At 45.8% G+C, this 24,947-nt stretch overlaps 1 protein-coding gene across 1 annotated transcript in view; it reads right to left on the bottom strand.

Annotated features, from left to right (window-relative positions):
• The window catches only part of LOC147110317 (mitotic spindle assembly checkpoint protein MAD1-like), a 998,542-nt gene extending 974,008 nt beyond the window's left edge, over positions 1-24,534 (bottom strand). The window contains exon 1 of the mRNA XM_086000214.1: positions 24,435-24,534. The gene's annotated coding sequence lies outside the window, so the exon portion shown is untranslated. The remainder of the gene's footprint in view (positions 1-24,434) is intronic.
• Positions 24,535-24,947: the final 413 nt, after the last annotated feature.

The raw sequence follows: 24,947 nt of genomic DNA, 5'->3' as shown, positions 1-24,947 counted from the left end.
CATATCCTTTGATTCCTTTCACGACCTTAGGACGCCCCAAAGTACTTACAGCTAATTAAGTACTTTGTTTATGAAGTGTAGTCGCTGTTGTAATGTAGGAAGGGCATAAAACCATAATGTCAGTGGCACACACTGCCATCTGGGCAAATTGCAATTACATTATGTGGTCACTTTGCCATTTTAAATTCCTAACTGGTCAGTGAAAGCTCGATATTGCGCAGTTTCAAAGATGCTCAGATCAGAAAAGATAATAGATTTTTGCACCACCTCCAATGTGCTAACAGCTGGACCAAGTCCTCCTCCTTCACTACAGCTCATGAGCATTACTGGTACTACGCTGCCATCTGTATCCATAAAGGATTAGCTTGAGTGGAAGAAGAAACCTAACCAATATACCGAGATAAATAATACAAGAAGGTGCATATCAAAGTATGATTGTTGAACATGCAATAATAAAATGATACTGTAACTCAACAGTGTTAACATTCATCAACCAGTGACCTGTACCTAAGAAAGGTTCCCAACAAACGTAGGACTGCACTATCATTTTTAATGCATTTGCTCAGAAAAGTTGCAAACCTGTATCAGGGGATCTGCTGCAATTACAGCAGCCATCAGGTATTGTAATCTCAGAGGGATGAACAATTGTCCCCTGTCCAGACACGAGACTGAATGCTGGTTGTGTTTGGGAATGCAGGGGCACTGTATTTCAACCTCCAAGAGGACTGTTCCCTTCTAACAGCTTATCGCAGGTGAATTTATAAGTACTTAAAATTTGAATCAAGGCAGAATTCCAAATCTTAAGTGACGTTTGAAGGTATCACAATATAATAGCACACGCAAGATGCTGTAAAAAGGATTCATCTTAGAATAACAGGCTGTTGCAGAACAGAAACAGACCATTCAGAACAACAACAACTTGCATTTCTATAGCACCTCTAATGTAGTAAAACATCCCAAGGCATTTCGCAGGAGCATTATCAAACAAAATTTGACACCAAACCACATTAGCAGATATTAGGACAGATGAGGTAGGTTTTAACGAGCATCTTAAAGCTTAGGGCCTCGGCAGCTGAAGGTACGGCCGTCAATGGTGCAGCGATAAAAATTGGGGATGCACAAGAGGCCAGAATTGGAAGAGCGCAGAAATCTCAGAGGGTTGTAGGGCTGGAGGAGGTTATAGATATAGGGAGGTGAGGCCATGGATGATTTTGAAAACAAGGATGAGAATTTTAAAACTGAGGCATTGCCGGACTGAGAACCAATGTAGGTCAGCGAGCACAGGGGTGATGGGTGAATGGGACTTGGTGCGAGATAGTATATGGTCAGCAGAGTTTTGGGTGAGCTCAAGTTTATCTAGGGTGAAAGATGGGAGGCAGGCCAGGAGGGTGTTGGAATCCAGCCCAGTCTGCACCTGTGTTTTTCTCCACATGAGCTATGCAGTATAATCCCACTCTCATGCTCACTCCTCAAGCCTTTTACAATTCCAGCATACCAGGGAGTCTTCTGGGAAAGAGTAAGCCTGTACTGACTAAGTCAGAAGGAGACGGGACACTGGTACAGTCAGACAGACAGACAGACAGACGGAAAAGATAGACTCAGGCTTCTACCTACTGTACGAGGTAGTCGGTAAGTTTAAAATAGTTTAATAAACAGTCCACCACCGTACAGGGAAACAATGCAGACCTATACAGAATCACAGGCAAGATATGTAATAAACAAAAAAAAGGCAGAAATCAAACACAAATGAGGCAACAGGAAGGAACAGGAAATGGTTGTACAAAATCTATAGATGGCAGAATTATAAGGTGTTACAAGATACTATCGTCTCGAAGCTTCCTTTCCTTTACAAACAGTAGTCTTTGAACAATCCAAGTTCAAAACACCCTTTTTTTTTTTTAAATGCTCATCCTTCTTAGGCAGTCCCTCGGAACTGAGGATGACTTGCTTCTGTGCTAAAAATGAGTTCTCAGGTGACTGATGAGTCCAATGTGGGACTTACAGTCTGTCACAGGTGGGGCAGACAGTGGTTGAAGGGGCGGGTGCTTGGGTTGACGTGCGCTCCTTGTGCTGCTTGCACTCGGCTTCCGCTTGCTCCCGGCTAAGAGACTTGAGGTGTTCGGCGCTTTACTCGGAGCTCTGACACGGCAGGAGAGCCCCAGGTGGGCAGAGGAAACGATTCAAGGACACTCTCAAAGCCTTCCTGAAAAAGTGCAACAACCCCTCCGACACCTGGGAATCCCTGGCCCAAGACCACTCAAAGTGGAGGAGAAGCATCCGGGAAGGCGCCTTCCCGGATGCTTCTTGATATACCTATCAATTCCTCCAATAAAAGGCGAAGAGTTACGAAGGTGACTAAAGGTTTTTATTGACTAAATAACAGAGCCCACTCTCGTGGGTGATCCGATCCAAGCAGGAGGAATACCAGCCAGTCGCTCACCTTTATACCTGGCCTGGTGGGTGGAGCCAAGGCGGAGTCGGCAGTGGTCATCCCAGGTATAGCAGTGTGGCAAGAGGCGACCTCGTACCGTGATACAATAGTGGTCAGTGATACAGTTATAACGAACAGTGGTGAACAGTGCTAACTACTAACAGTGATACGATAGTGAACGTGGTTTACCACATTCACCCCTTGTTTAGAATTAAGTCCGGCGGGGTGAAGTGTACTACCAATTCTGGTAGGTCAGTCTGTCCGGAGGCTTCGTAAGCCTCTCCGATCGCCGCAGCGGTGGTGTTGCCTTATCCGGTGCTGGTGCCTTATCCGGTGTTGATGCTGGTGTTTGCGTGGTCGGCGAGGGCTCGTGGGGTTCCGGCATGCCGTCTACCTGGACTGAGGTTGGGGGGGGTGGTGGCGGTGTTTCCGGATCGGCTGAGGGTGCGAGGTCTCGTAGGGAGACAGTGTCCTCCCGCCCGTCTGGGTACGCCACGTAGGCGTACTGGGGGTTGGCGTGCAGGAGGTTCACCCTCTCGACCAGGGGGTCCGTTTTATGGGTCCTCACGTGTTTCCGCAGCCAGACCGGCCCCGGGGCGGTCAGCCAGGTTGGTAGAGTGGTTCCCGTAGTCGACTTCCTGGGGAAAACGAACATTCGTTCATGGGGGGTGGTGTTAGTGGCCGTGCAAAGTAATGACCGGATGGAGTGCAGCGCTGTCGGGAGGACTTCTTGCCAGCGGGAGGTTGGGAGGCCCTTAGACTTTAAGGCTAAGAGGACGGCCTTCCATACCGTCGCGTTCTCTCTTTCCACCTGACCGTTACCTCTGGGGTTGTAGCTGGTGGTCCTGCTTGCTGCAATACCTCTCTCTAGGAGGAATTGCCGGAGTTCCTCGCTCATGAAGGAGGAGCCCCGGTCGCTGTGTATATAGTTCGGGAACCCGAACAAGGCGAAGAGGGCATTCAGGCACTTAATGACCGTGCTACTGGTCATGTCGGGGCAGGGGAAGGCAAAGGGGAAACGGGAGTACTCATCAACGATGTTGAGGAAGTACACATTACGGTCAGAGGACGGGAGGGGCCCCTTAAAGTCGATGCTCAGGCGCTCGAAGGGGCGGGTGGCCTTGATCAGGCTTGCTCGGTCCGGCCTATAGAAGTGCGGTTTGCACTCCGCACAGGTCTGGCAGTTCCTGGTCATGGTCCTGACCTCCTCGATGGAGTAGGTCAGGTTCCGGGCCTTAATGAAATGGTAGAGTCTGGTGACTCCGGGGTGGCAGAGCTGGTCGTGGAGGGTCTGAAGCCTATCGATATGCACGCTGGCGCATGTCATTCGTGAAAGGGCATCAGGGGATTCGTTCAGCTTGCCTGGCCGGTACAAGATCTCATAATCGTAGGTGGAGAGCTCGATTCTCCATCTCAAAATCTTGTCATTCTTGATTTTGCCCTTCAGCTTGTTATTAAACATGAAAGCCACCGAACGCTGGTCGGTGAGGAGGGTAAATCGTTTGCCTGCCAGGTAGTGTCTCCAGCGCCGTACTGCCTCCACGATCGCCTGGGCCTCTTTCTCGACCGACGAATGTCGGATCTCGGGGCCCTGTAGGGTCCTTGAGAAGAAGGCCACTGGCCTCCCCTCCTGGTTTAGGGTGGCGGCTAAGGCGAAGTCGGATGCGTCGCTCTCCACCTGAAAGGGGATGGACTCGTCCACTGCGTGCATCGTGGCCTTGGCTATGTCTCCCTTAATGAGGGAGAAGGCCGCGCACGCCTCCTCCGTGAGGGGGAAGGAAGTGGCTTTCAGGAGGGGTCTGGCTTTGTCCGCGTAATTGGGTACCCATTGGGCATAGTAGGCGAAAAGCCCCAGGGTTCTCCTAAGTGCTTTAGGGCAGTGGGGGAGGGGTAGCTCCATGAGGGGGCGCATTCTTTCTGGGTCGGGGCCGATAATTCCGTTCTCCACTACGCAGCCGAGGATGGCAAGGCGCGTGGTGTTAAACACGCATTTCTCCTTATTGTAGGTGAGGTTCAGCCGTTGGGCCGTACGGAGGAATTTCTCCAGATTCGCGTCATGTTCCTGCCGGTCGCGGCCGCAGATAGTGACGTTATCTAGGTAGGGGAATGTAGCCTGCAGTTCGTTCTGGTCAACCATCTGGTCCATCTCCCTTTGGAAGACCGAGACCCCATTAGTGACACCGAAGGGGACCCTAAGGAAGTGGTATAGGCGCCCATTCGCCTCGAAGGCGGTATACTGGCGGTCCTCAGGGTGGATAGGGAGTTGGTGGTAGGCCGACTTCAGGTCGATGGTCGAGAATACTTTATACTGTGCAATCTGATTGACCATGTCAGATATGCGGGGGAGGGGGTATGCGTCCAGCTGGGTATATCTGTTTATGGTCTGGCTGTAGTCGATGACCAGGCGGTTTTTATCGCCGGTCTTTACGACTACGACCTGGGCACGCCAGGGGCTGCTGCTCCCCTCGATAATGCCCTCTTTCAGGAGGCGCCGCACCTCAGAGCTAATGAAGGCTCTGTCCCCGGCGCTATACCGCCTGCTTTTGGTAGCGACGGGTTTGCAGTCAGGGGTAAGGTTAGCAAACAGAGAGGGTGGCGGGACCTTGAGGGTGGAGAGGCTGCAGGTGTTACGCGGTGGGCGGTTTAACGTTTGCTGGTTGTTGACTGTGAGTGGGGGGAGGGGTCCACCGTATGCTAGGGTTACGCTTTGGAGGTGGGATTGGAAGTCCAGCCCTAGTAGGACGGCAGCGCAGAGATGGGGGAGGACGAGGAGTTTAAAGTTTTTATACTCCGTGCCCTTAACCGACAGGGTCACGACACAGTAGCCGCTGATGTCCGTGGCGTGGGACCTCGATGCCATCGAGATTCGGCTGCGCGTTGGTAGGACAGAGAGGGAGTAGTGGCTCACCGTGTCTGGGTGGATGAAGCTCTCCGTGCTTCCGCTGTCGAACAGGCAGGTCGTGGCGTGGCCGTTCACTTTGATGTCCATCATTGACTTGGACAGATGGTGCGGGCGGGCTTGGTCCAGGGTGACGGAAGCTAGTGTGTAGCTGAGCGAGTCGTTGTCATCTGCGGGCGAGGCGGTCGGGCGTGGTGAGTAAAATGGCGTCTCCCACGAGGTAGGGCCCCATGAGGCACTATTGGGGTCGGTTGCCTTAATCAAAGATGGCCGCCCCCATGACTCATGTGTGGGGATGCTGGCCTCAGTTGCCCTAAACAAAGATGGCCGCCCCCATGACTCATGTGTGGGGATGCTGGCCTCAGTTGCCCTAAACGAAGATGGCCGCCCCCATAGTTCGCATGCGGCACTGCTGGCCTCTGAGGATCCGCTCCTGCAGGCCTTGGAGAAGTGGCCTTTCTTCAGGCAGGTTTTACATATGGAGTTCTTGGCTGGGCAGCGCGACCTCGGGTGCTTCTCCTGGCCACAAAAAAAACAGCCGGCGGCCCGATCGCGGATGCCCGATGTCGGGGCCGGTGCCGGGGGTGGCGGGGCCGGTCGGGTCCGGGACGCCGACGCAGAGGTAGGTCCCGGGGGCGGCGCTGGGAAGGGTGCTGTGGTAGGGGTCGGGCCCGAGTCCCAGGGTCGCGAGCAGTACCTGGTGAATGCTTCCTGATCTTGGTGGGCCACTTCCAGGGAGATAGCGAGGGCTTCAGCTTTTTCCATGCTGAGGTCTTTAGCTTCCAGCAGTCTTTGCCGTGAGTACTCGGACCGTAGGCCTTTCAGGAATGCGTCGCGGATATTATCTTCAGTATTTTCGGCTGCCGACACCGATTTAAAGTCACAGTTCCTGGCGAGTGCATATAGCGCCTGTGAGAATTCGGCTACTGATTCTCCTGGCTGTTGCGGCCGTGATCTTAGGAGGTGCCTAGCGTACATGTAGTTTACCGGGGTCCGGTACTTCTGTTTCAGCAGGTTGATGGCGGTCTCGTAGGTAGTCATGTCCTCGATGAGAGTGTATACTCTCGGGCTCAGTTGTGCCTGCAGGACACTTAGTTTGGATGCCTGAGGGACGCTGGATTCTCTCAGGTATGATTCGAAGCAGACCAGCCAGTGTTTAAAGTCTGCGGCTGAGTTTGCTGCTCGTGGGTTCAGGTCCAGGTACGGCGGTCTGAGGGCTCGCAGCCAAGCTGGCTGGTGTGGCTGTGCTCCTGGGAGCTGCGCTGGTGGCTCCTCCGCCGGTTGTGACTCGTTGTCGGACATCATTAAATTTAGTCAATAAAATTGATATACCTATCAATTCCTCCAATAAAAGGCGAAGAGTTACGAAGGTGACTAAAGGTTTTTATTGACTAAATAACAGAGCCCACTCTCGTGGGTGATCCGATCCAAGCAGGAGGAATACCAGCCAGTCGCTCACCTTTATACCTGGCCTGGTGGGTGGAGCCAAGGCGGAGTCGGCAGTGGTCATCCCAGGTATAGCAGTGTGGCAAGAGGCGACCTCGTACCGTGATACAATAGTGGTCAGTGATACAGTTATAACGAACAGTGGTGAACAGTGCTAACTACTAACAGTGATACGATAGTGAACGTGGTTTACCACACTTCTCCTCCACTTTGAATGGTCTTGGGCCAGGGATTCCCAGGTGTCGGAGGGGTTGTTGCACTTTTTCAGGAAGGCTTTGAGAGTGTCCTTGAATCGTTTCCTCTGCCCACCTGGGGCTCTCCTGCCGTGTCAGAGCTCCGAGTAAAGCGCTTGTTTTGGGAGTCTCGTATCGGGCATGCGGATGATGTGGCCCGTCCATCGGAGCTGATCGAGCGTGGTCAAAGCTTCGATGCTGGGGATGTTGGCCTGAGTGAGAACACTGACGTTGGTGTGCCTATCCTGCCAATGGATTTGCAGGATCTTGTGGAGATAGCGTTGGTGGTACCTCTCCAGTGCTTTGAGGTGCCTGCTGTACATAGTCCATGTCTCTGAAGCATACAGGAGTGCGGGAATCACTACTACTCTGTAGACCACAAAGTCAGACCACACAGTATGTCTTTCAGCTCTCTAACTCCCAGCCTCTTTCAGCTCCTACCTGTCCTGAACTCCCCCTTTTAGGCTCACCTGGCGGGGGAAAGTCTCCTCCCGATGCAGGTGCAATTATCTTTAAAGGGGAGATTATTAAAGGGGCCATACCCTATTGGGGTATCAGAGCCCTAGTCAGCCTATGGCTGACATAGTCAATCATCCTGCTATAAAGGGCAAACGCACACAGAATGCTTGGACATAATAGTTATGGGAAGCCTGATGGTGAGAGGAGCACAAATGAGATACAACTGTTTAGAAGAGATAAATGTTGGGAATTTGGCTGGGTGATAGGACACAGAGGGTCTGTGTGAATGGGTAGCATTCTGGATGGAGAGGTGTGATGAGTGGAATGCCACAGGGCTCGGTATTGGAACTAGTGCTCCACAACATTGTTAGAAATGACCTGGAAGAGGATACTAGCAGCTTCATGACACTAAAATAGCAGAAGCAGCACATCAATTATTTGGATATATAGGCCTAGGAGGAGTGGTGCTAGAATATGCAGATGATACAAAAGTAGGAGGTGTAATTAATTATTTACAAGACCAAAGGAAGCTGCAAAGGGATTTTGATAAGATCGAGGAATGGGCTAAAAAGTAGCAGATGGAATTCAGTGCCAGTAAGCATGCGGTAAAAAGTAGTGATTACAATCGGAATGGAAGTCAGCTCGGTGCTATAGAAGAACAGAAAAATTTGCGGATACAGGTTCACAGGACATTAAAGCAGTACCTCAGGGTTGATAAGGCTGTAAAGAAAAGCTGATGGAATTCTAGGTTTTATCACAAGCGGTATAGAATATAAAAGCATATATAAATCCTTCAGACCTCAATTGGAGTACTGTGTGCAGTATTGGGCTCCATACTATCGGAAGGATATTGAAACTTCAGAGAGGGTACAGCCTGGTGTGAGGAAATACAACTACAAAAATACACTTGAAAAATTGGGGCTTTTTTCATCAGAACAACACAGATTATAGGGCAATATTACCTGTTCCTGGGACTAGGGACAAGGTCACTGGCAAGGCTTGGAAGCTAAGCAGAGCCAGGCCTGGTTAGTACCTGGAGGGGTGACCATCAGGGAAGGCCAGGTGCAGAAGGTCACGGAAGGAGCCCCGAGGAGGGGCGGTTGGTGAGAAGGTCACGGAAGGAGCCCCGGGAGGGGCGGCTGGTGAGCAGGCCCGGGCATTGGGCTGAAGATTGTCGGACAGGAGGAATGGTGGAAATGGAATGGCGGAAATGGAATGGCGGCGCGCACAGACGCAGCGGCTTTGCTTCTCCCAAGACGGTGCTATTTACGTTTAATGTTAATGTTATTTGTACTGGACTCATGGGAGCTTGCAAGATCACATTTCGTCGTTCATGTACTTGTGCATTGTACAATGACAATAAAGTTGAATTATTATTATTAGATGTGCTTAAAATTATGAAAGGATGGGACAGAGTAGATAGAAGCAGACTGCTTCAAGTTGTGGAGGGGTCAAGAATGAGGGGCCATTGATACAAGATTTAGAATAGAAAGAGAAACTTCTTTACACAGAGAATTAAGAGGCTGTGGAATTCACTTCCAGGGTTAGTGGTTGAGGCAGAAACAATGTCAATATTCAAGTGTTGATTGAATAGGTAGAAGGGAAAGGGGAGAAAGGGATAATGGGAACAGGGTGGGTAAATGTGATTAGTACTCGTACTAAAATCAGAGCCAGGCCAATCAGGAGAAAAGTTAACACTTCTTCATACAAAGTGTGGTAGAAATGTGGAACTCTCCCCCACAAAAAGCAGTAATGCTAGCTCAATTAATCATTTTAAATCTGAGATCAATAGATTTTTACTAGCCAAGGGTATTAAGGGATATGGAGCCAAGGCGGGTGGATGGAGTTAAGATACAGATCAGCCATAATCTCACTGAATGGCGGAACATGTTGGAGGAGCTGAATGGCCTACGCCTATTCCAGGACCATAAACCTAGAGGGTAGAGTTTACTTTTGGCGACGTTAAACAAATATGTAATGCAGTTGTGACAATAGTCCTCCCCTGCTAGCTGTACAGGGGCATTAACTCATTTAAAATATTGAGTTAACGCCTCTGTTAAAAGAGAGAGAAATTTGGTACAAGTGCGTTAATTTGTGCAGCACATCCCCAGCATTAATTTCTACCTTGTAGAATTTAGACAAAATAGTTTATACAATGGTATTCCACTGCAGGAAACAAGTACAGTAGCTTGCCCAATGTCATAAATCTTCAAATCTCACTTCCTCATCATCTCTCCTTTCACCTACAGTACAATTTCTCTATCATCATTCATTATGCCTAGCATGTAACAGTAAGTCAAAAAATAAAATGTAGCTGATAAAGAATTACCTACCTAGCAGCAAGTATAAAGCAGCAATTAAATCTCAGGGCTGCGCTGACATTCATAGCCACTTGAGATTCATTCTTTTTTAAGATGTCACCACAGCTATTCACTTGAATTACTGCAGTACGACTCGCTATAAGACACCTATTATCTGGTAAGGTACAGTATTCTTGTAACAAAAATTTCTGTTTTTTTTTGCTTTTTGGAAAACTACTATAGTCTTTAAAAGGGTTAAAAATCAATTTCATTAATCCTTTCATTGTTGGCATTGAGAGCTGGCACGGGCTCGACGGGCCAAATGGCCGCCTTCCGTGTTGTAACCATTATATGATTTCCACCTGTCCCACCTATTATTCTGCAACTGCAGGGGTTTCTCTTTAGCTGGATCAAGATCCTAAAATCTCTCAATAAACCATTCCATCGTACACATGCAAATCACCAATCGCTCAGTGGTCACCATATAAGCGTTTTTAACTCCATACTTTGAAAACATAAGCCATTTCCAAATCCTTCTGAAAGGTGCATCGCTAGTTATTATACCTATACATCCAACGTGAAAATTTAATGAAAACTCCAAAAATAGAAGTAAACACACTATAGGAAGAAATAGGAGTGAAACATATAGGATAGAATGAGGTTAAAACTCCATTCTGCTTATATATTCAGCATATTATAAAAACAAGACTGCTTCTGTGTTTATTGTGTTGATATTGAAAGCCAGGTCAGGTTCAGATCAATGAATAAACTGCAGGAGAATCAAAGTTTAAAAATAGTTTCTTGGATCACTCAACCTTGCAAGCATTTCTTAATTGAGAAGCATGGATATACAAAGAGAAGGGCAAGAAAAGCCCCGTTGATGCTCACCACTTTGATGCCGCATCACCCTCCCCAATCAATACTTACGCTAGCTCAGTGAAGCAAAAAAACCAGTAACCCATTTCAGGAATATTTTGGAAAATTTCTCCACAGCTCCCTATGGCAAACAAGCAAGTTCCAGGAGACCATGACACATCACTAGATGTATTAATCTAACTGCCACCCACCCGCCTCCCGACCACCCCTGATATGTTCCAATGTCCTTTGGAACATAGAATGGAGAATTGGAAAAGATTGCAATCCTTCAGACCATCCAAAAAGTTACAAACTTCCTATTGGCAAAATATATCAGTGGGCAGGGCAGAACAATAGCAGATTAAATTTAACGCAGACAAGTGTAGCACCAGGTGGAGGAAGGAAAAATGAGTTGCATACATATCCGCATGAATGGTGTTAGAAGAATTAAGGATGAAGTTGAAAGATAGCTTGGAGTCTTCGAACACTTGCCACTCAACATGTCCAACCAATACAAAGCGGCAATCAACAAAGTTAAAAGAATGCTGCACAACACAGCCAAAACAGTAGAATGCAAGTCAGAGGAAATTGTGATCAAACTGTACATTGGTCAGACTGCACCCAGAGTACTTTGGCCAGATCTAGTCGACAAGACACAAGAAAGCGATTCAAATACTGAAGGCAGTGCCGCGGGTAGATGGAGTTAAGATACAGATCAGCCATGATCCACTTGAATGGCAGAACAGGCTTGAGGGGCTGATTGGCCTCCTCTTGTTCCTATGAAGAAGCACAAAGCTGATCCCTAGTGTCAAAGGTCTGAATTATGTCGATAGATTGGAGAGAATTTGAATTTTCAGTTTGGAAAGACGGCATCTGAAAGGTGTACAAGATAGTTAAGCGAATGAAAAACGTAAATCTGGAATATTACTTCAAATTGAATTGAGAGGACAAGAGGACTTGAGTTCAATCTAGTAAAAGGTAAATTCAGGGAATTCTTCATATATGGAGGGATCAACACATAAAATGGACTTCTAGAGAGAGTTGTGCAGGTGAAACCCCGGATTAATTTAAGAAACAATTGGATGGGGGAACTTTAGGGCTTTTGTGGATGGATGAAATAAGATGCTGTGAGTGGCTTTCCTCAGCTGTAATGATTGTGATCTCTTGCACTCTTCAATAACCCTGTCTGTCATAAATTTATCCATCACTCTTTTGAAATGTATAACTTGCACTGGCTCCCTGGGTAGGCTATTTCATATATTCACCACCCTCTGCATGAAGAAGTTACTTCTCAAATATGTATGAACCTTTTAACATCTGTTCCTTTGTCCGAGAGCTGTGTTCATATTCTGCATCTACGCCCAATAGGATTCTAAATATCTCAATAAGTTCACCTCCAAACCACTTCTTTTCCCTAAGTAAACATCTCTATGACTCATAGCCTTATATTGGTCTGCTAGTATAATGACCATCATATGGAATTAGGAACCCAGAGGTTGAGAGTTCAAATCTCAGCATGGTAAGTTATGAAATCAAATTCAATAAATCTGGTCATGTGTGGTTAGTCCCCCAAAAAATGCCCCCAGGCATATTTTTGTAAAAACCTGCCTTGAATCACTTAGATGGTAAGGAGACCTACATCAGAATGCTGTTCATAGACAACAGCTCAGCATTCAACACTATCGTCCCCAACAAGCTGGCCACCAAACTCCAAACTCTTGGCCTGAACACTTCCCTCTGCAACTGGGCCCTGGACTTCCTAACAAACAGACCCCAGTCTGTCAAATTAGGTAACCACACCTCCCCCCCCCGACCCTGAACACGGGGGCCCCACAAGGATGTGTGCTGAGCCCCCTCCTCTACTCCCTCTTCACCCACGACTGTGTGGCTGTTCATGGTTCCAACACCATCATCAAGTTTGCGGATGATACCACGGTAGTAGGCCAGATCACCAACAACGATGAGTCAGCCTACAGGGAGGAGGTCCAGCATCTCGTGAAGTGGTGCGCCGATAACAACCTGGCCCTTAACATCAAGAAAACCAAAGAAATCATTGTGGACTTCAGGAAGTCTAAAGGCGGAAGTCACACCCCCATCCACATCAATGGGGCTGTGGTGGAAAGGGTGGACAGCTTTAAGTTCCTCGGAGTCCACATCACGGAAGACCTCTCCTGGTCCCTCAATACCTCCTCTCTGGTGAAGAAGGCCCAGCAGCGCCTTTATTTCCTAAGGAGGTTGAAGGGATGTAACCTGTAACCCCTGATCCTCTCTAACTTTTACCGCTGCACAATAGAGAGCATCCTGACAAACTGTATCACAGTATGGTATGGCAGCTGTAGCTACTATGACCGGAAAGCCCTGCAGCGGGTAGTCAAAACTGCCCAACGCATTACCGGCACCCGGCTACCGACCATAGAGCACATATACCGAAAACGCTGTTTACGGAGGTCACGGTCCATCATCAAAGACCCTACCCACCCCAGCCACAGTCTGTTCGCCCTCCTGCCATCTGGGAGACACTACAGATGCATTAGCACCCGTACGACCAGATTTAGGAACAGCTTCTTTCCCAGGGCTGTCATCCTACTGAACTCCACAAATAAACTCTAAAGCCTGCACATCTGCCAATGCACTTTATTAGGGTTATGTTTATGTTAATGTATTACAAGCCAAATGTATGTTGAATGTTTAAATGTCTTAATCTAAATGTACACTCTCGGGAGCCGCAAGCCTACATTTCGTTGTACTGCACTTGTGCACTAACAATGACAATAAAAGTTGATTTGATTTGATTCTACCCACATCCATTTTTTTTTCCATTCACGGGATGTGGGCGTCCTTGGGCTTACCACTTGTCCTTGAGTGTGAAGCTTATTATTATGAAGTTCACTAGATTGATTCCTGGGATGAGAGGGTTATCCTGAGGAGAGATTGAGTAGAATGAGTCTATATTTGCTGGAGTTTAGAAGACTGAGGTGATCTCATTGAAATGTATAAAATTCTTAGAAGGCTTGACAGGGTAAATGCAGAGAGGCTGTTTCCCCAGGCTGGAGTCTAGAACTAGGGGGCTTGGTCTCAGGATAAGGGGTTGGCCATTTAGGATTGAGATGAAGAGAAATTACTTCACTCAGAGGGTTGTGAATCTTTGGAATTTTCTATCTCAGAGGGCTGTGGATATTGAATCGTTGAGTATATTCAAGGCTGATATCGATAGACTTTTGGACTCCAAGGGAATCAAGGGGTATGGGGATCGGGCGGGAAAGTGGAGTTGAGGTTGAAGATCAGCCATGATTTTATTGAATGGTGAAGCAGGCTTCTGGGCCGTATAACCTACTCCTGCTTCTATTTCTTATGCTATGAGATAAATTAACACCTTTTCATTCATTATTACTGGAGACAGTAGATCTATTGAAATGACAAAAAACTGCACAATCTCAAGGCTAAACTGAATCGTTATAACCTGTTTCTAATACTCCTTAAAATATGGCAAGTAACCTCAGCCACAGTACAGCTATCTTGAAAATTACTGCTTACTATGAAGTACTGCAGTTATTTGGAATCTTAAAAAAGAACTAGCGCAATTCCACTTTGAATAGAGGAAGTCACAGCTTCTTCTGGACTATCAACAACAGTTGTTTTACTTTGCTAAACACAACTAATTGTAATTTTGATTTACATCATTAAAAAAAAGCAAGTAGGTTGGTAAACAAGTGAAACCAGCTCAGAATAAGACAGACCCAGTTGTCGAGATAGGCTTTATTCCTATCGCCCCCGCCCCCCAACCACCACCTCCCGGCCAAAGTAAGATGGAATCCTTAACTACCAAATGTATTCCATCACAGGAGGCTACCTCAGAACTATCAACTTATAACAAGAGTTGCTGCTATTCATGTGATAGGCAGGAATCTTATTGGTGTGTTTCAGCTGCTTCTATATCAGATATAGAAATATATCAAAGAAAATGTTTTCCATTTCCTCCCCAATTGTTTAAAAAAAAAATTAGTTTATGGGATGTGGGCACCGCTGGCAAGGCCAGCATTTATTGTCCATCCCTAATTGCCCGCAAGAAGGCGGTGGTGAGCCACCTTCTTGAACCGCTGCAGTCCATGTGGTGAAGGTACTCTCACAGTGCCGTTAGGTAGGGTGTTCCAGGATTTTGACCCAGCGACAATAATCGGAGATATACTTCTAAGTCAGGGTGGTGTGTGACCTGGAGGGGAACTTGGAGGTGGTGGTGTTCCCATGCGCCTGTTGCCCTTGTCCTTCTAGGTGGAAGAGGTCGCGGGTTTGGGATGGTACACACTGCAGCCACGGTACGCCGGTGGTGGAAGGAGTGAATATTTAAGGTGGTAGATGGGGTGCCATTCAAGCGGGCTGCTTTGTCCTGTATGGTGTCGAGCTTCTTGAGTGTTGCTGGAGCTGCACTCATCCAGGCAAGTGGAGTATTCCATCACACTCCTTACTTGTGCCTTGTAGATGGTGGAAAGGCTTTGGGGAGTCAGGAGGTGAGACACTCGCCGCAGAATACCTAGCCTCTGACCTGCTCTTGTTGCCACAGTATTTATGTGGCTGGTCCAGTTAAGTTTCTGGTTAATGGTGACCCCCCAGGACGTTGATGGTGGGGGATTCGGCAATGGTAATGCCATTGAATGTCAAGGGACAGTGGTTAGACTCTCGCTTGTTGGAGATAGTCATTGCCTGGCACTTCTGTGGAGCAAATGTTACCTGCCACTTATCGGCCCAAGCCTGAACGTCGTCCAGGTTTTGTTGCATTCGGGCATGGACTGCTTCATTATCTGAGGAGTTGTGAATGGCACTGAACACTGTGCAGTCATCAGCGAACATCCCCATTTCTGACCTTATGTTGGAGAGGTGGTCATTGATGAAGCAGCTGAAGATGGTTGGGCCTAGGACACTGCCCTGAGGAACTCCTACAGCGATGTCCTGGGGCTGTGATGATTGACTTTCAACCACCACAACCATCTTCTTTTGTGCTAGGTTTGACTCCAGTCAGTGGAGAGTTTTCCCCCCAATTCCAATTGATTTCAGTTTTACTAGGGCTCCTTGATGCCACACTTGGTCAAATGCTGCCTTGATGTCAAGGGCAGTCGCTCTCACCTCACCTCTGGAATTCAGCTCCTTTGTCCATGTTTGGAGCAAGGTTGTAATGAGGTCGGGAGCCGAGTTGTCTTGGCGGAATCCAAACTGGAAATCAGTGAGCAGGTTATTGGTGACTAAGTGCCACTTGCTAGCACTGTCAATGACACCTTCCATCACTTTGTTGATGATTGAGAGTAGACTGATGGGGCGGTAATTGCTGGATTGGATTTGCCCTGCTTTTTGTGGACAGGACATAACTGGACAGTTTTCCACATTTGGATAGGTGCCAGTGTTGTAGCTGTACTGGAATAGCTTGGCTAGAGGCACAGCTAGTTCTGGAGCACCAGTCTTCAGCATGATAGCCGGGATGTTGTCAGGGCCCATAGCCTTTGCTGTATCCAGTGTGCTCAGACGTTTCTTGATATCACGTGGAGTGAATCAAATTGGCTGAAGACTGGCTTCTGTGATGGTGGGGACCTCAGGAGGAAGCCGATATGGGTCATCCACTTGGCGCGTATGGCTGAAGATGGTTGCAATTGCTTCATAGACCTGTTACACTTTCAGTGACCATGAGTCATCTACTAAAATACATTACAGCTTTATAATGCTGTACCTTTCAGTTTTATTACTGAAAGATTATGCCCAATTCCTCAGAGTACTTTGACCACTCATGAGGGGCATAAACACCAGCATGGACCAGTTGGGCCGAATGGCCTGTTTCTGTGCTGTCCATTTTATGTAATTCTTTGCTGTTCATCACTTAATAGCCAGTATAACATGAAATCTAGATGCTTTTCCAAACACCCCACTATAATAAATTGACCATCAAGATCACTTATACTTTATCATCATGCACTTCTCACTATTGGAACAGTTTATTCTTGAATCTTACGAGGAGATGGTGACTCAACAAGCATTGCCAATGGCGTTCACCCAACAGCTGCCCTGGGCTTTCCCCCAGCGTGGAGATCAGAACTATTTAAGGGCTTCTTCTTGGACTCTGTTAGTCCTTCACATCCTTAGTTCAAAAATGAAGACTTCCAGAAACACAAAGTCAGTTATGGCGATCTGGAATGCACTGCTTGAAATGGCGGTGTAAGCAGATTCAATAGTAGCTTTCAAAAGGGAACTGGATAAATACTTGGAGGGGAGAAAATTGCAAGGCTATGGGGAAAAAACAGGGGAGTGGAACTAATCGTACAGCTCTTTCAAAGAGCCGGCACAGGCATGATGGACAAAATGGCCTCCTTCTGTGCTGTAAGATACTCTGACACCTTAGAATAGATCCATTTACCATTAGTGTCACTGATTTGGCCGTCCTTTCCTCATCAGGTTCTCCAGATATTTTCCTATGTTCTGCAAAAACACATCAAATATGAAAGGCGGAGGGGAGGGGAGACACAAGAGGAGGGTGTGAAAACTTATTTAGTGCAATATCAAAAATGAGATGCGTTGCAAGGGGACACGCTTGGCTGATTTTACAAGAGTGCGTTTGCTCCACTATTTGAGCAAATGGAGGGCCCCAGCAGCTGCACTTAGGATTTTGGGGGAAAATGGACACTTTTTCCAGAACGAAATCCCTCCAAAAGATTACTTGGGACAGACCCACACAAGCACAACAATCACAAGACTCCCAGTGGAGAAAATAAGATTAGGGCTAGCATACAGCTAAAAGGTCACAAGAATACAGTCCAGAAATTGAAACTGTTCCAATTCATATAACAGAGAGTGAATTACATTTTATCTTTGCAAGAGTGAGGCATATACCAAAATTGGGGTAGGGATAGCCTGGAGGAGGGGCGGGGGGTGGGGCAATGAATCTGACCAGGTCTGACCCAAGACTATTTTGGTGGTGTCACTGGATGAAAAGTGGAAAGAGCTCAGTTTCACAGACTGTCGCATCTCAACTTAATGAGAACATACTACAAAGGCATGTTAAAATATTACAGAAAAGGACAGAAGTGCACAAATTATCTTGTACTGGAGATGTGTGATCAGCTCTCAGGGTTTCAGAAGAAAAAGTGGGTTTTGGGAGCTACAAAGTAATAAATTAAATCTTTTGGTGAGTTTTAAAAATGAACATTTCAAGATGTCATGTAGGCAGGCCAACACCAAGGAAGTCTAAAGATACGCAAGCAGTAATGATTACTGGAGTTAAACTGTCTGATCACTGGTATCCCTTCTATCTTCTAGCCTTCGACACCCACCTTTCATGGTCTCAGTTTATTCTACTTAATATTCTTTTATATAACTCAAGCCATCTTATTCCAGTGCAAAACTGCAACCCATTCCCAATTATCTCCCTCCATAAAATATTTACTGAATACATTTAAATTTATTTGTAGTTCGTTCTTTCTTGTCATGCATTAAGATTGGCAGTGCTTCCTGGATTAGAATGTCACCAAGATGCGATAGTGCTGTTATCAGTGAAGAACCCTGCATTAAAGAGAGTTAAATAAAGCTACACTTCAGTTCCCTAAAGAACTAATTGATCCGCTGCAGCAACTTTCACCTGGCACATTCTAGTTCATAGTGGACACAAGATTGGCTTACAGAAATGGTTTGTGACCAAGCAGAACATTTACGGTAAAAGCCACCAACCAGAACGTGCCTTGCATTGAATTACATAGTATTTACAGCACAGCAATGGGCCATTCAGTCCAACTGGTCTATGCTAGTGTTTATCTTCCACAGAAGCCTCCTCCCACCCCTCTTCATCTAACCCGATCAGCATATCCTTCTATGTCTTTCTCCCTTATACGTTCATCTAGCTTCGCCTTAAATGCATCTCTGCTATTCGCCTCAGCTACTCCTTGTGGTAGCGAGTTCCACATTCTAACCACTCTCAGAGTGAAGCGGTTCCTTGTAAATTCCCTATTGGATTTATTGGTGACTCTTATATTTATTACCCCTAGTTTTAGACTCACCCCACAAGTACAAACATTTTCGCTAAGTCTACCCTATCAAACCCTTTCATAATCTTAAAGACCTCTATCAGGCCACCCCTCAGTCTTCTCTTTTCTAGAGAAGAGAAAAGAGCCCCAGTCTGTTCAGTCTTTCCTGATAGGTATAACCTCCCAGTTCTGGTATCATCCTTGTAAATCCTTTGGGCACCTTCTCCAGTGCCTCTATATCTTTTTTATAATATGGAGACTAGAACTGTGCACAGTACTCCAAAAGTGTGGTCCAACCAAGGTTCCAAATACCAATACCAAGGTGAAGAACAGGGAGACACAGGGGTCAAACAGAGAATCCTTACCACAGTACATCGGCTTATCACATGATTCGCCTCATCTTTGGTAGGCAGATGAATATACACTCCATGAGATGGAGACTCAGGCTATAACCCACAGACAATTAATTTAACAAAACAGGTAAATCAACAGTATTCAGTATAAATAGTTTGTTATAGTAATTATACACTTGATTATTCTCCTCAATATATCAAAAACAAAGAGATTTCTCCTAAGCTATTGCTCAAGACAGGTTAATCCATGAAAACAGTGCTCGAATGTAATGTATCTCAGTGTTGCACGGACAAACCGAGAATTGGAAACCCTTAGCACTGAGCTGTCTGTCAAAGCAACTACAACGAGTCACTGCCACTCCCACTGCCGCATGCTCAACCCACACCTTCACTCCAGACACAACCGGCAATCAAAATTTTGGCCTAGGATGTCAATCGCCTAGGACATTTGGAATGTAATCGAACAGTTTGATTTATTGATCTGGTGAAGTACTTTGAACAACATGTGACCAGCTGGCAATCAACATGTTGCACAGTCAATATCCAAGACACTATATGACAGAACACCACCTATGAGTTTGCATTCAATTGACTTTAGCATTTTAAACTCCCTTTTGTTGAACAGAAATTCAAACTCACATATTAATCTGGCCTGACAGACCATGAAGTTTATTCCTGTAATTTGCAAAAACAACCAGCCAAAACTTGTAGATCACATCAACAATGGCCCCTGTTGTTAAATCTACCTCAGTTAAATATAGAGCTCAAAACAGGTATTGAAAGTATCAGTGAGTCAATATCCATATCCAACTTCCAGCCAAGCATGTCTTTCATTAAAGCGTGACTATTCAGTATTCATGGACACACACAAGTATATATCTGTATAAACTTTATGGGGGAGAAATTCAGTATCGCCCTATTTGGGGCGCAATTATCAGCCGGGCACAAAGATTAGTGCTTGGCGCTAATTATCGCCTCTGACTGCAAACTTGGCTTTTATCGCCCCTGGAGGTGATTGGAGCGCTAAATCAGGCGCTTCACACCTGTCTTAAGGTGCAAAGGCTGAGGAGCGAGGCGCTACCTCAGAGCGCTGTCGAAGCTCATGTGATGTCAGTCAGCAATGGAACACAGACACACTGGCGCTGGCCAGTTCTTAAAGGGGAGGGTCGATCTTGCTCTCCATCCACATCCTGCTCATTGCAGCCTTGAATCTCGGCCTGGATATACCTGTACATCAAATCTGCTGGAAAGAACAATGGAGAGACCCAGGGAAAGAGCTCAGAGTGCAGCCCCCACAGTCTCTTCTAAATCAATACAAGGGCAAATCAAAATGAACCTGCAAAGTGCTGCTCAGTACCCAAAACTCCTTCACACAGCGTTGAATCTCTCCAGAAGTCAGTCTCTCTCTCTCTCTCAGAATGCGTGGTGCAAAAATGTCACCAACATAAAAAGGCAGGAAGCGTTCGCCTTTAAATAGCGCTCCCCTAGTCCCTTCCTGACTGCAAAACGCTCCCCTCAACCTGTCGTTGCTGGCGGCAAACGGTAAGGCAGGGGGCGCCACTCAATATCCGGTCTGGGGCGCTGCACACTCGACTGACGTCACAATCTGCTGGCGCAGGAGATTGTGGTGGTAGTGTTTAGCGCCGCCGCAAAATGTCTAGTTAATTTCGTGAGTGGCGCAAACATCGCCGCGTACGGGCGCTAGTTGCTTTGCGCCCCATTAGCGCCCTCTTAAGGCACTAACAGGAGGCGCAAACCAACTGAAATTCCACCCCCCCGCCTCTTGATTTTAACAGAAGCCAACGGGCAAAAGAGTAAAAGACCCCATCAAGCTTATAAAAACCCAAAGTATGATCTTAAGTGTCTTCATCGTTGTTTGAACATAGATTATCTTCCACATATCTGGGGAACAATTTTCCTGCTAATCTGCGCGGTCGTGCTGCGGTCTGGAGGTCCCATGCAGGTCGGTCACCAGCTTTTGAATGGAAAAACTGCGCATGCGTGGAAATTTGAGCTAAAGGGGATACGCACCCAAAAATAAATCAGAGGGAACTTTACTGGGAACAGACCCAATTACTATGGGGGTTGTTGGGGGGAAGGAGAACTAGGACACAGTGTCACTCAAGTAATTTTATATTCCCTGAGATCATGCAATCTTTCCAATCACATACTGCAGCTTTTTTTTCCAGAGCCAGTCTACAGTCTCGGCAGGTTATGGTACACAGCAAAGGAACACTGTCAGAATTAATAACATCCAAACACTGCAAATCAATATTGGAAATAGTGAGGAAGGATAATGGGACTGGAAAACATGGGAGTTAAACTACACTCCAAAAATTAGGAAAACCATACCAACTGTTGCTGTCTTACTTTTGTCCTCATTTTTATATCTAATTTGCAAGGTATTATTGTTTAGTAAATCACAATATTTGCATCAAATACAGTACATTATTATGTTGGCTCATCAGATGGCTCATGTTCAAGTGGAATGAGCTTTTATTTTACCTGGTAGTTGCGGACTTGCTCGATCATAACAAATGTACATGCAGTCCCCGTAGCAACACATTGCTTGAGGTTGGCGACTCTGATGTTTTATCACCATTTTAATTGGATAACTATCCAGATTTATGCAACTCTTTAGTCCTATTGAAGTAGTTCGCCAGGTATTTAAAGATGCACAATTAAATCTGTGTGCCATCTCCAAGTAACAGAGTGGCTTTAGTTTCATGTTTTAATTGCAGTTTTGTAATTTAGCTGTCAAATTTTAGTTTAGGTTTTAGATTCATAGAATATCTTAACTTTAAATTTTAGTATCTATTGAGAAAATTCTATTATTTTTCTATTTGATTTCATTTTAGGCCTAATGATAGAACGTCTGTTGGCGAATTTATTATTAATTCTCTGTTTATTATATTTTCCTCTTTTGTTAAGGATAACAATTCTGCAGAGAAAGGTGGAACTCACAATTTTAAAATCAAACTCCAGTTAACAAGTTCCAGTTATAAAGGGAAGGCGTGCCCAGTGGACAAACTTTAATGTAGGTAGGTTTAATGCTGAGATTGAACAAGTGTTAGAAGTAGAGCAAATGTTTCCGCTTGTGGGAGAATCCAGAACTACAGATCGTAAATATGATAGCCACGAATAAAACCAACAGGGAATTCAAGAGAAACCTCTTTACCCAGAGAGTGGTGAGAATGTGGAACTTTCTACCACGTGGAGTAGTTGAGGCGAATAGCATAGATGCCTTGAAGGGGGGAGAAAGGAATCGAAATGTATGCTGATAGGGTTAGATAAAGTAGGGCGAGAGGAGGCTTGTGTGGAACAAACACCTGCATAGACCAGTTGGGCCAAATGGCCTGTTCCTGTGCTGTAAATTCTATGCAAGTGTTACAAATTAAACAAGACTGTTGGAATATGACAATGTATGACTAAAATACTGCCTTGACACATTAAATTGATATTTTTTACGATATATGGTTTTAGAGCAGAGAATTTTTGTATGTTAGGATAGCGCCCACCAATGAAAGCACAAGACCTTCATGTAACTCTGTCCATTCAATAACAGAACTTCCATTCCTGAGAGGAGCAGAGATGGACTTAACTTGAAGGTCAGTGAGCATGACTTCAGCACCTTCCTCCAACCTGATCTCCTGTTCCAAGTCATTCAGACCATAACCTATAGAGGTTCTTTTAACCTTTAGAGGGAATTTGGCCTCCAAGGGAAGGTAGCATGTGGCATTCAAGATCGGCCAGCCCTTGGAAGAATGGGAATGCATTCAGCAAAGCCATCCTGACTCCAAAATAAAGCTCCCAAGATAAGATTTGCAAAACTTGAAAGTTTGTTTGAGTATGTGGTGAAGTAAATTTAATGTGGGAAAAATATACAGTTAAAATATTCCAATGTATGGGGGCCTGGAGTCACAGCACTTTAACAAACTGCATCACAGTCTTGAAACACATGGTTTAATAACAATCACAGCTGGTATGTTTGCTTGAACATCCCGCAAACATGCATTTCATCATCTTGGCCAGGTCATCAGGAGAAAAAAAGTGACCCACAGGCAAAGGCATCACTAATAAACAAGAAAATTAAATTAAAAACCAGGTGGCCCATTATCCCTGAATCTAAAATGCAGCGTTTCAATGGGTCTGTGAAGATGTCCACATTGACCCAGTGTTTTTGGCAGTGGTGCGATAGAGGTAAAAATTTAAAAAGTAGCAAAACAAAATTCCAATTTCAGCCAAATCAGAATTATCCCATTAAGACAACAAATTAACAAAAAATATATTTAATACTAACAGATCTCCTGTGGGGTTTTTTTTGTGGCAACTCAAGAGGGTATGTTTTATAAGGAACAGGCACATTCTACCATAGGAACATAAGAACAGGAGTAGGCCATTTAGCCTGTTCTGCCATTCAATGAGATCATGACTGATCTGTGACCTATATCCCTCAATACCTTTGGTTAACAAAAATCCATCAATCTCAGATTTAAAATTAACAAATGACCTAGCAGCAACTGCCATTTGCAGAAGAGTTCCAAACTTCTGCCAGCCCTTTTAATGTAGAAGTGTTCTTTAACCACTCCTGAAAGATCAGGCTCTAGACTATGTCCCCTAGTCCTAGACACCCCAGCCAGCAGAAACAGTGTCTCTCTAGCTACCCGATCAGTTTCCCTTAATATCTTGAAAACTGTGATCAAATCACCCTATACCTTCTAAATTACAGGGAATACAACCCTAGTTTGTATAATCTCTCCTCGTAATTCAACCCTTGAAGTCATTCTCGTAAATCTACGCTGCACTCCCTCCAAGGCCAATATATCCTTCCTAAGGTGTGGTGCCCAGAACTGCTCACAGTACTCCAGGTGTGGTCCAACAAGGGCTTTGTATAGCTGTAGCATAACTTCTATCCCCTTGTATTCTAGTCCTCTATAGATATTATTTTCTGTACCTGTCCATGACATTTTAACGATCGATGTGCATGGACCCCCAAGTCTCTTTGGAGATGTAATGCATAGTGTATTATTCTGCTGCTAAGGCACAGCTGTGTGTAACTGGTGTGCCCCTTTAAGGCCTCAAAGCTCTAACTGCTATGGTGTCTGCTGCCAATTAGAGGCTTACTGACCAGAGGATCTATCAAAGACCAATTAGAGATCAGATGAAACCAACAGCAAATATATGTGGCTTGGATGGGATGCGGCGGAATGGAATAGGACAGGATAAATACCTACAGGTTAACTTCCTGATGAAGTGCTGAATACAAAATATTAACCTACCTGACTGAACAACTCTGTAGTTCCATTACATATAGGCTTAAAACATAATATTACCATGCCTTTGCGAAAAGGCACACCTTGCTATCAAACACTTACTATCTCGACAGTAATGAACTATATTGAATCAGCTATAATTACAAAGAAGATCTTCCTTGTCTGTAATGGCTGCTGCCCTGTTCTCATACCTCAGCACATTCCCCTCCTCACTGGTGATGCTACTGTCAGTTATAGCAACCTGGCTCTGAAGAACACTCAATTCTGCTTCAAGCTGTGAAAATAAACAGAGTGAATATGTCAATTACTTATTTCAGGAGGAATAATGCAGCTTACCCACAAACAAAAGGACCATCACTGTTCACAGAATCACAGAAACCCCACAGTGCAGATAGAGGCCATTTCGGCCCATCGAGCCTGCACCGACACATATCTCACCCGATCCCCGTAACCCCTACACCAACACATATCCCACCCTATCCCTGTAACCCCACGTATTTAATCCCAACACAAAGGGTCAATTTATCATAGCCAATCAACCTAACCCGCACATCTTTGGAGTGTGGGAGGAAACCGGAGCACCCGGAGAAAACCCACGCAAACACGGGGAGAATGTGCAAACTCCACACAGACAGTCGCCCGAGGCCGGATTCGAACCCGGGTCCCTGGCGCTGTGAGGCAACAGTGCTAACCACTATGCCACC

The sequence above is a fragment of the Somniosus microcephalus genome, chromosome 11 (assembly GCF_052327205.1).
Source record: "Somniosus microcephalus isolate GS21.2 chromosome 11, FLI_Smic_1.0, whole genome shotgun sequence".
NCBI classification, from domain to species: domain Eukaryota; kingdom Metazoa; phylum Chordata; class Chondrichthyes; order Squaliformes; family Somniosidae; genus Somniosus; species Somniosus microcephalus.
The sequence above is the reverse complement of the archived record's forward strand: the minus strand, read 5'-3'. Positions and strand labels throughout refer to the sequence as shown.